This window comes from Marmota monax, unplaced genomic scaffold, assembly GCF_021218885.2.
Source record: "Marmota monax isolate L192 unplaced genomic scaffold, Marmota_monax_Labrador192_F-V1.1 WCK01_AAM20220418_F8-fsc00074, whole genome shotgun sequence".
NCBI lineage: Eukaryota > Metazoa > Chordata > Mammalia > Rodentia > Sciuridae > Marmota > Marmota monax.
The window spans coordinates 3,657,504-3,669,941 of NW_026694232.1; the positions used below are offsets into that span (position 1 = coordinate 3,657,504).

Sequence of the window (12,438 nt, forward strand, 5' to 3'; positions counted from 1 at the left end):
TTGCAAAGTTTAAAATAACTTTTATTACAGTATATTATTATGATTATTTTAAATTTATCACTGTTAATCTTTTACTGTGACCAATTTATTAATTAAAGTTTATCATAGGTATATATTCACAGAAAACTAGCATATTATATACTAGTGACCAGGGCTACCTGGGTTTCAGGGTTCTAGAGGGTCTTGAAATGTATCTCCACAGATAAAGAGAAGACTACTATAATCAGCAAGGGTTTCCTCTAGCTTTAATGCTGAATAAGTCCATAGATTAATTTGGAAAGAAGCAATAGAATGTAGGATTTTTGTTAGTTGTAAAGTTTAAAAGGACACAAATTTTTAGTTGCAAAAAGCAACTACTTTATAACTTTTAACTGCTAAAACAGTTTTCAGGACATTCCAGTCTTGTTAATATTATCATCTAAACAGAATTGGTAATAAGTAACCAAATTATGACATGAAAAGACTTACTTTTTGGCCAGACACAATGCCCAAGTGAATCTACAAAACAGAACAGAAACACTACTGGGCTAGTTCTTACTTTAAGTGATAAAGTACCTTATAACTATATTCCAATAAGTTAACTGGATAAAGAATAAAATGACAAAAAAAATAATCACAGTAAATTAAACAATTTTAATATGCAGTAAAAATAATAATTATGCTTGTGATATCCTTTTGCATTAATGACTATATTTTCCCTATGTGTAACATTTTTTTATAGCTAGCTTCCCCAAAATACAACTCGGCTTCTCTGACAAGACTAACTGAAAAAAATGATTTGTTTTAGGTAACACATAGAAACATAAAAAGATAGAAAACTAAAACACAAAGATCCTTATCTATGTTGAAAAAATCAAGTTTCTATTGGCAACAAATAATAGGCTTTGGTCCCTCAAAAACTGATGGTTTTCTAACTGCAACTTCCTGGATATAACTAACTGGTTCTAGCTAATCCTCCAGGAGCTAGCAAATTTAACCATTAGTTTTAAGTTCAAAGATACGCTGGTGTTCTGTTTTATGTTTATTTACTTAGAACTTATGATGATGCAAAAGTTTTTACCTGGTAGACTTAGAACTCCCAGAGAATGAGTCAAAAATTTATTCAGAATATCTTTAAACTATAATGAAACATTTAATGAAAAGGGGCTGGGGATGTGGCTCAAGCGGTAGCGCGCTCGCCTGGCATGCGTGCGGCCCGGGTTCGATCCTCAGCACCACATACAAAGATGTTGTGTCTGCCGAAAACTAAAAAATAAACATTTAATGAAAAGAAAAACTTGTTTCTTAATGTTTGTGTTAATGCAAATTACCTAAAATGGTTTCAAAATAACTTGGCATATACACAATTTCATTTCTCAGTCATTTGACTATTTCACTTTGGCAATACATAATAACATAATATTCAGAGTCACTAATAAAATTTCTCTCTGATTGGTAGAAACAAAGACAAAAAATAAAGCAACCATGATGGGAATGAAATTTTATTCTTGGCTAGTCTTTAAATGGTTGAGCTATCCAAGTGTTCCTGAGATAAAAGTCTCTAAAACCAAACTTTCATTTATACTGTATATTTTCCATTTTAGTTTGGGTATTATGACTTATAATCCTAATGGGCTGACCAAATAACATCATATTTCATGGCAAATAACAGAAATGATACTTTAAAAGGTTCTATTTTGGTTTTGAGCTGTTTTCAGCTATTTTTTTTCCATATACCTTACCTTACCTCCCACATCACTTTTTCAAAGAGACTTAAACATTAAGATATTTAATAATAAAAAAAGTATAGATATTATGAAAAGTATTTTCTTTTTTAAAAAGAGAGAGAGAATTTTTTTAATATTTATTTTTTAGTTTTTTCGGTGGTGCTGAGGATCGAACCCAGTGCCCCGCGCATGCCAGGCGAGCGTGTTACCGCTTGAGCCACATCCCCAGCCCCTGAAAAGTATTTTCTTTAGTCAACAACATACAGATGTAAAGCAGCTGCTGCAAAAATTGAAGGCTGGCTGAAATATTCTTCTGTAGAAAGGCACAAGTACAAAGAATAGTAATTGAAGGAGAATTTAGCTAAACAATTAGTTGGTATGTGACATGATTGTGAAGTCCACTTGATTGCTCCCAACTAAGTTTCTTCTTTCTCTTCTTTTTTGGGGTCCTGGAAACAAATCCAGGATATCACCCATGCTACTAGGTAAGTGCTGTACCACTGGGCTATAACCCAGTCTACCAGAATAGCCTTCCTAAGAGTAAAATTAGCAAGGATACAATTGCATATTATAGGACTGCATTTAATAACAATATGCTTGTTTCTCAAAACTTTATAATAAAAGAACCACAAAATCCTGAACAGTGATAATCTACTTTTTAATCTATCAACAGTCATCAATAAGTTACCGTATTTCTTAAAAAAAAAAAAAAAGACTATTTTTTAAAACACAATCTAGTCATTTCAAACTGGCTAACAATTCTAACATTAAAATCTAGACAGCATTTCTTTCCTGAAAAATAAATACAACACACTAGAAGATATCATAAACCACACTTCACAAATGACAACTGGGCAATTAGAAGAGTAGGAAGAGAATCTAATCATTTCCTGTAATAGCATTTTTAAAATGTGTTCAAAATAAACAAACCAAGGGATCATCACCTGTTGATCATACCTGAATAAGCACACTCTATGTATCCACCCTCTCCAAATGTAAAATCTTAATCTGTGCGTGACCAGCATGCTAGCTTCATACTAGAGGTCCTAAGCATAGAAGTTAACTAGTGAGATCAAAATAAACACACATAAACTCAATTTACCTTTTTCTTGACCAGGTCAGAGACGGCCCTCCCCGGCTCCTGCCACCTGGTGGGGTAGAGAGGTTTACACAAGAGACTAGCAGGAGAGAGGAAGGGCATGCCAGAGAGTAGCCTTTTATTGGAGAACAAGAAATTCAGGGGAAAATATCATCCAGTGAAGGTCGAGGGGGACAGCATTCCAAGGTCTGTTGAGAGCCACAGCCAAGTAGGGATGGCACATGGCATTGCCAGAAGGAGTGGTTGAGAGGTGGCCAGTGAGCCATTAAGATGATGATAATTAAGTTAAGCTGTGTATAACTGCTGTGACTGCATGATGTTGGATTGAAACAGGTTGTGTATTCAGTTGTATATAGACCCTTGCTGTCCAGCAATAGGGAGGTTCCTGCTGCCTCAGGAATTTTTGCGCCCTCTATTTTTGAGTTCTCCCGGAGTTCCCGTGGAGGTCCTGTTGAGTTCATGCGGAGCCCCAGAGAGAGAGGAGAGAGTTCCCGGGGAGTGCAAGTGGAGTGCCCGTGGAGTTCAGGCAATAAAGGAGTTCCTGTTTGAACCTACAAGTGCCTCATGGCGGCTAGGTTATTTGTGCCCAGCCAGACTGCGGCAAAGGTCAGGGTTCAGGGTCAGTGATTGGTCTCAGGGTCAATGGTCAGTCACACCCCAACATGGATGGGCTCTTGTACTTAAAAAGGGTGGGAATAAGTTCTGACACAGCTTGGCCAGAATGCCTCACACCCAGTCAGGGAGGTGCCCAATCACATGTGAGAACGGCTTCCCACAAATCTTGAGTCATCAAACTGAACTACAGTAGTTCCCCACCTTATTCGTCAATGATACATTCATTCTAGAACCCCCAATGGGCCTGAAATAGCAGATAGTACCAAATCTTATACACACACACACAACATTTTTCCTAAACATAACTATAACTTTAGTTTATAATAAGATACAATAAGAGATTAGTAATAATTGGAATAATTATAACAATATACTGCAATATAAGTTATATGAATGTGGTGTCTCTCTCAAATTATCTTACTATAAAAACTTTCCACCTTTCACATGAAGGAAATACAATGCATATCCAATCTGTCAGCATCACTACTCTTGCACTTTGGAGCAGTTAATAAGTAAAAATAAGGGTACTTAAATACAAGCACTATGATAAAGCAACAGTCAATCCAATAACCCAAATGGCTACTAAGTGAATAAAAAGTGGAGAGCATATACAGAAAAGATACAGTGGGACAAAGAAATTATCAAGATCCTGGTCAGGATACCACAGTTCAAAATCTCCAACAATATTCAGAATGGCACATAGTTTAAAAACTTATTGTTTATTTCTGCAATTTTTCATTTATTACTTTCAGGCTGTGGTTGAACGTGGGTAAAGGAAACCTTGAAAAGTCAGTATATGGATACAGGGGACTGTTACAAATTGTCACCTAGGCATGTTTCATTCTCTCAGTTTTATTTATACTTCTATCTGCAAACTAAGTAGTTCAGAATTTGATGCACAAGCAGAAACAAGTCACTGATGAACTCTGAACTATTTTCAAATTTTAAAAAATACCCATTTTGAAAAATGCCACAAAAAACATATATTAACAATAGAAACCTGATTTAGAGAACATCTACCAACTAGCTTTATTTTTATATTTATGAAAATTTTCAAACATACAGATAAAAATATTTACATAGCAAGCAAATGGACTTTAAAATTAACATTTTCTAGTATTCATCACAAAGCCAGTCATCAAAATACTTCCTACATAATACTTCAGCTCACCCATCATTGATATGATTAAATATTTAAAGAAAAAATTCACAAAAATATAATGAACACATATTAGCTATACCATTCAAAGAGTTCTGCCAAATTCATATAACTAACTGAAATCCCTAAAAGAACACAGAATGTTAAAATCACCCTCGTAAAACTTCAACTTTTACTTTTCCCATCCCTGTCAACTACTACTTTTTTCTCCCAGCATAAATTATTAGTTTTGTGTCTTCCACATTTCTACAACAACAGATTAGGTTTTTATTATGTCATATATATGGAATCACACATTATGTCCAGCTTTGTGTTAAGACTATATTCAATCAACATAGTGTTTTGAAATAAATCCATGTTGTTGCAGGTATAAAGTTTGTTCTTTTCAATTGCTCAATAGCTTCAGGTCTGTTTATCCATTTTCTAGTCTGCAGATTAAGGATCAGCCACACTGTCAGCATGGTTTTCTGAGAACTCCTACTCCTTTCTCCTGCATAACTCCATAACTCTACAGCCACTGTGGTTAACTCCAAACTCTTCTGATTTCTCTGCCAACAGGATCCTGTCCTTAAGCAAAAACACTGAAACTGGAAGTTCCAATGACTCTTTAAAGAATCCACTCCAGTCTGTTTTATACTTCTTTTTGGTTTGATCTACAGTAATCTTATAATGCTTCTTTTTTTATATGTTGCCCAGAGACTATGGTCATATTTGTGGGAGGTTTTATCCCAATCGGAAGTTTTGTCCCATAGGAAACAGTATTCTTTTTTTGGAATTAAAACTTTACTGTTCTTCTGAACACATTTGTTAAAACACAGAATTGACCTTTTTGTTGTGTTTTTCCCACCCTCAATATCTTGATTAAGCCAGTTCTTCTCAATGAAAAGAGCTAAACTAAACCAGGAAATATGGTCTCTGGTGATGAAGAGTATGAAATGAAATCCAGGCTAGAGGGAATGCAGAAGGGGATCCTATAATTCTGTATATTAACCAAAATAAGTCCCAAATTCACTTCAAAGTCTTCACAGAGCATATGCTTCTTACTGCACTGGTCAGGTCTGCAAAACTAAAGATAAAAGCCACAGTTCAAGTGCCAAACTAAGTCCCGTGGGACCAATTCAAGGAGTAGACCCAAAGCAACATAGTGAAGGCTTTGAAAACTGAAATGATTCCAGACTACTGCCCACAAGCAAGACAAAGTTTAATGGCCTGGAGCCCATGATATAGCTCACAGGTAGAGCACTTGCCGAGCATATGAAAGGCCCTGGGTTCAATCCCCAGAACCATAAAAAATCCACAAAAACAAACTCAAGAATTTGTAGTCCGAGCCTAACTATTATCACCTGCTTTAAATTTTAAAAATTACAAATTAAAAAAACTAACATTGTCCAGAGCTGGTACCATCCAAAATTAAATAAACATACAAAGATCCAAGAAAAGCCGACCAATTGTGACAATAGATGCCAAACTTGAGAAGATCCAGATGTGAGAATTATCAAACAAAGAGGCACTTGAAATGACAGAAAAGAGATGTTCTCTTTATAAGTATAAAAAGAAACAAATGGAAACTTTACAACTAGGAAAAAAACATGGAAAAATAGATAACAAAGTATAGAAAAAGGAGAGTAACAATGAAAATAAATGATCTTCCTAGGTAAGAGAATACAAATAGAGAACAGAATTATAAGTTTTAATACATGAAAAATTTCCTGAAATAATAAGTTGTTTAATTTTCAACAAGGATACAAATCTAGAGAACTGTCACCAAGATGCTTTCATCCCTATCATTCTATCCTCTCCTGAGGTCCCATGAAAACTCTTTACATCTCACCTCTGAAGAACATTCTCTTATGCAGAATTTAAAAGAAAATTAAAACTAAGAATGAGATCCGATTCAAGTCTTGGTTCAGTAACTATGACAAAAATATATGATATGGGATAACTTCTATAAGCACTAGTTCCCCGTTTGTAAAATGAGGACTGACTCAATATGCAATGAAAACTATTTTGTAATAAAGTCCAAGAATCTAATTTTAGGAACCTTTACAAGAGGGCCATTCCAGTCTTCCCAAATATTAGCATTACCCATTTTCTTCAGTATTCTGATTACCCGTTTCCAGCAGACAGGAGGAAACTGACAGGCAAAGTAGTTGTAATTTCAAAGGTCTAGAACACCACCTTCCAACAGATATGTCGTGCAAGCCACCATGCAAAACCACATATGCAAATTCTAAGTATTCTAGTAACCACATAAAAGAAAAAGAAAAAGAAACAGGTGTAATTTATTTTGGTAATATATTTAATTTAACCCAATACATCCAGAATATTATCATTTCTTACACAGTCCCTTCTTATGCACAGTTTCATTTACCCATAGTCAACCAAGCCTTGAAAATATTAAATAGAAAAATCCAAACACAACCCATAAATTTGAGAAAACATACAGTATACAGAGAGTATGGTACTATCCAGTTTCAGGCATTCAAGATATGTCTTAGAACATATTCCGTGCATGTGCGCGCGCGCGTGTGTGTGTGTGTGTGTGTGTGTGTGTGTGTGTGTGTGTGTTGGGGGGGGGGCTGCTATTATCATTATTTTACAATTAGATGTGTTCACTTTTTTCTAAATAAAGCCTTCAAAAGTTCAACAAGCATCTTATATTGACACTGAATATCAATTCTCACGTCATATTTCTGAGTCTCAACAACTACATATTGCTAGTGGCTACCACACTGTACAGACTAGGTCTAGTAATATAGATGAAAGGGTGGGGGAAGGAAGTAGAGCCAACAGCAAATAAGGGCCAAGATGTCTCAATATAAGTACTCTGGCTTACATGTACACATACACAAACTGCACAATGGTACTGAAAGTGTCTGCCCTTTCACACAGTATAAAATAAATCCTAATTTTGAAATATATTTCCATTGCTATACTGTAGCTAGAGTCTATAATGTTTTCGAATGGTGGAAAAAACTATAAGGTAGTATTTCAAAATAAATAAATTAAGGAATACTTATTTTTAGGAAAAATATCATTTATTCTATCCTGTCTGCAATTAAGGAAAAAAGTTCCTGTAAGGCAAATATGAAATCTCTCCTTCAAAAGGAAATAATCTAAAGCTTACTTAACAAATACTGGATTCTTTACTCCAGAATTCCCCCCAACTGCAATCACCAAATTGTTTTTCAAGCATATTACAAATCAACAACTGATCTTTGTGAGAATCTGGAGTCCTGCTTTATTTCAACATGCCATGGATTCTATCTTCTGCATATTAGAACCGAGTACAGACATATGCTAAGAGAGGAGAAGGCTTGGTTAAACAGAAATAATGGTTTTCTTGTCAATAAAATGGAGATAAAAACAACTTTGCAAAAATATTTAAGATATCTACTCTTAACACAGAATACATGCTAACCATTTCACTTTTAGTACGATTTTTATTTACTTTTTCAAGTATAAAAACACTTTCAAAAGACATGAAAGAAATAGGGAACTATTCAGGAAGAGAATGGGAATGGGTAGTAAAGAAAATAAAAGGGAAGTTGAATAAGATCAAATCACATAGACTTGTATAGAAATTTCACAATAAAACCCATTATTTTGTGTAGTTAATGTGTGCTAATCACTATAAAAATATTTTTTAAATCTAAATTAATCAATATTGTCTTTTGGAATTTCTCCTAAACATTTAAAATATTCCTATTAACTTTAAATTGTCAAAAAAAAAAAAAAAAAAGATCTGTTAAGTTCAAAAACCCTTGTGCTTCAAGTCACCATTAAAAAATATCAGGTTGTGGGCTGGGGTTGTAGCTCAGTGGTAGAGTGCTTGCCTCACATGCGTGAGGGCCCTGGGTTCAATCCTCAGCACCACAAAAAAATAAAGACATCATGTCCATCTACAACTAAACAAATGTTTTAAAAAAAAATCCGGCTGTGAGGAATCCAAAATGATCCCATTAAATATTTACCTGGATATCTCTTTTACACACTAATTTTAGCATATTTCTTTCTCTTTAGAGCAAAGATTAAAAACTATACAATATTATCAAATGGAAGGATAAATGGATAAAAAGAAGGAAGAATGGGGACAAAAATAAGAACCCTCAATGACTTCAGTATACCTATGAAATAATCAATGGTCTTCAGTTTCAAATTTTATGGCTATATTGCTAAGACTGGACCAAGCAAACTGATGTAAATGGCCAGAACCTAGTGAGATTAAATTAATAGACTATGGAGAGTTTGAGAAGTCAGTAAAACCTAAAAATATGTAGATAATGCTCAGTAACAAAACCCATTTTAATGTTACTCCATTAAAATTATTCAAAGTATGAAAACTATTTTTTAAATAACAATAGCAATTTACCGCAATTTAATATAAGGATTGAATCCATGTGAATATCTGGAGTTTGTCTTTTAAGTGATAACAAAACACCTCAGGTTCTATTTTAGACTTTTGTTATTGCAGCCTCAGATAATCTAACAACAAAGAAACAAGGGATTGTTAAATACACTCCATTTTGTGTGTGCCCTTTTCTTCATTAAAAAAAAAAAAATTAAAGTAAAACCCTATATGACTTACACCTCTTCAATATACCCTCTTATTGTTGATTTGATAAATCAGCTCCCCAGAGGCTTAAATTAGGATGAATACTTTACAAAATGCTATGCATACTGCAGTGTCATTCATTCTTCACAGTTCATACCACTTCAAAGTCACACAATAAATCCTAACAAATGGTAAATGACAATGAACTTTTATACAACAAGCAGAACGAATTAATGTATACATGATACACTTAAGTGGCAGACAATAAGAGAACAAATTACTGGCTCCTCAATATGCAGCAAACTACTTCTTGGTAGGTAGCTACCTCTTCATTGGGACACAATACTTTTGAGCTCTTACTCTTAAAAATTAAGTATGGCCTGCCACTTTATCAGTTCTTTTAAGGATAATCAAATTCTGAGAGAAAAAATATTAAAGAGATACAAAGAAGCTGAAGAATGTAGATAATTTGCTAATTTACACTAAGAACTGGAATTGGCAATTAAATGGAATATTCATGGAGACAGCAGAGGCTGGCAGTGCCAAGGCCATATCCCCCCTTCACTCAACTCTCCTGAAGAAAATTTCCACTTCTCATTACAAAGAATCTGGAATCTTTACTGACCTTAGGTCAGGTCATAAATAAAGTGCAAAGGAGTTGGTGCCCTGCCCTCCCCAAAGCATAACCTCACCAATAAAGAAAGGGGTTGATAGAAAAAAATATACAGACACCCTTGTCCCTAGAGTAGAATAACTCAAAGAAACACTGTAGCCAAATTGAGTTGAGCCTCTGCACAATAAATCCTTCTCTTTGGAGTATTTTGGTTCTCTTCTCTATTCTCTGCTCTCCCGCTGGAAATTTCTAGAATCATCTTTCAAAAAAAAAAGGTTACAATCAAGCGTCTAATTCTGTGAGAAGCAAACCTTCTAAAACTACTCAGTTGGGCCTTATTAGTAGTAGAAATTCTTGTAAAACCAAATTAGTTTTTAGAACTTGTTACATACATGGAGTATCAAAACCAGAAAACAGAAGAGTTGAGGGATTGATCCACAAGATCCAAAGGCTTCTATGTTTTAAGATAAAAATATATCTTTGTAACAATTCAAAGAAAAAATGCGAACAGCTCTACAAAATATGAAATTTTGTGAATTAAGAGTCATAAGACCACATAAACAACCAGCGGTTTCCATCCTCATATCAGATAAAGTGGACTTCAAGCCAGTTAGTCAGAAGGGACAAAGAAGGATATTTCATACTGCCTATGGAAATTATACATCAACAAGATATAACAATCGAAAACATTTATGCCCCAAACAATAAAGCATCTACATACATCAAACAAACCCTTCTCAATTTCAAGAATCTAAAAGACTACAACACAATAATACTGGGTGACTTTAACACAACTCTCTCACTCCTGGATAGATCTACCAAACAAAAACTAAACAAAGAAACCACAGAACTAAATAATACAATCAATAATTTGGACTTAATGGGCATATACAGAATATTTCATCTTGTCAATCAGCAAATACACCTTCTTCTCAGCAGCACATGAATCCTTCTCTAAAACAGACCATATCTTATGCACAAAGGAACTCTTAGTAAATAGAAAAAAACTGATACTACCCTGCATTCTATCAGATCATAATGAAATGAAATTAGAAAACAATGATAAAATAAAAAACAGAAGCTACCCCAACACCTAAAGAACACCATTGAATGTATGGATAGGAGAAGAAATCAGGGATGAAATTTTAAAAATACTTAGAGGTAAATAAGGACATCGAAACAACATATCAAAGTCTCTGGGACACTGTGAAGGCAGTACTAAGAGGGAAGCTCAGTGCATTGAGCTCATTGATTAATATAAAGTCAACAACTGTCCTAACAGTATATCTAAAAGCCACAGAAAAAGAAGAACATCAAAAGTAGTAGAAGGCAAGAAATAATTAAAATCACAGCTGAAATCAATCAAATTGAAATAAAAAAAATTTCAAAAAAATTGACAAAAAAGTTGATTCTTTAAAAAAAATAAACAAAATTGATAAACCCTTACCATGCTAACAAAGAGAGAGAGAGACAAGAACTCAAATTTCTAAAATTCATAATAAAAAAAGATATATCACAAAGGACACTACTGAAATACAGAAGATAACCAGAGCCTATTTTGAAAATTTATAATCCAATAGAAAATACTGAAATATTGAAGACACTGACAAATTTCTAGAGACACATGACCTACCTAAATTGAATCAGATTTAAAAGATCAATTTCAAGCAATCAAATAAAAGATGGTAGGCATCAAAAGCCTACTAACCAAGAAAACTCCAGGACCAGATGGATTCTCAGCTTAGTTCTACAAGACCTTCAAAGTTGAATTAACACCAATTCTCAAATTATTCCATGAAAAGAAAAGGAGGGAACTCCTCCAAACTCATTCTATGAAGCTAGTATCACCTTGATATCAAAACCAGACAAAGACATAGTAAGGAAAAAAAACTTCAGACCAATATCCCTGATGAACATAGATGCAAAAATTCTAAATAAAATTCTGGCAAATCACATACAAAAACATTAAAAAGATAGTGCACAACAATCATATGATCGTATTAATAGCTGCAGAAAAAGCATTTGACAAAATACAGCACTCCTTCTTCAAAGCACTAGAAAAACCAGGGATAGTAGGAACACACCTCAACATTGTAAAAGCTGTCTATGCTAAACACAATGACAACATCATGCTAAATGGATTAAAAATTGAAAGTATTCCCCCTAAAAACTGAAACAAGACAATGATGCCCTCTATCACCACTTCTATTCAACATAGTCCTGGAAATCTAGCCAGAGTAATTAGAGAGACAAAAAGAAATTAAAGGCATACAAATAGGAAAAGAAGAATTCAAACTATCACTGTTTGCTGACGACATGATTTCATACTGAGAAGATCAAAAAAAAAATTCTATCAGAAAACTTCTAAAATTAAATAAATTCAACAAGTATATATAAATCAATAGCCATAAATCAAACAGGTTCCTGTACATCAGTAATGAATTCACTAAAAGAGAAATTAGGAAAACTATCCCATTCACAACAGCCCCCAAAATAAAATATTTAGGAATTTTTCTAACAAAAGAGGTAAAAGACCTCTACAATGAAAACCGCAACACATTAAAGAAATTGAAGAAGACCTTACAAGATGGAATGATATCCCATATTCTCGGATAGGCAGAATTAACACTGTCAAAATGGTTATACTACCAAAAACACTACACAGATTTAATGCAATTCCTATTAAAATTC

The 12,438-nt window shown here is 34.0% G+C and overlaps 1 protein-coding gene across 7 annotated transcripts in view; it reads right to left on the reverse strand.

Annotated features, from left to right (window-relative positions):
• Tbl1xr1 (TBL1X/Y related 1) overlaps positions 1-12,438 on the reverse strand; it is a 154,767-nt gene that overhangs the window by 60,020 nt on the left and 82,309 nt on the right. For 2 of the 7 annotated variants that reach the window (XM_046466855.2, XM_046466856.2), the window contains exon 3: positions 469-498. The exons of the other annotated variants lie outside the window; for them this stretch is intronic. The gene's annotated coding sequence lies outside the window, so the exon portion shown is untranslated. The remainder of the gene's footprint in view (positions 1-468; positions 499-12,438) is intronic. 7 annotated transcript variants of the gene reach the window in all.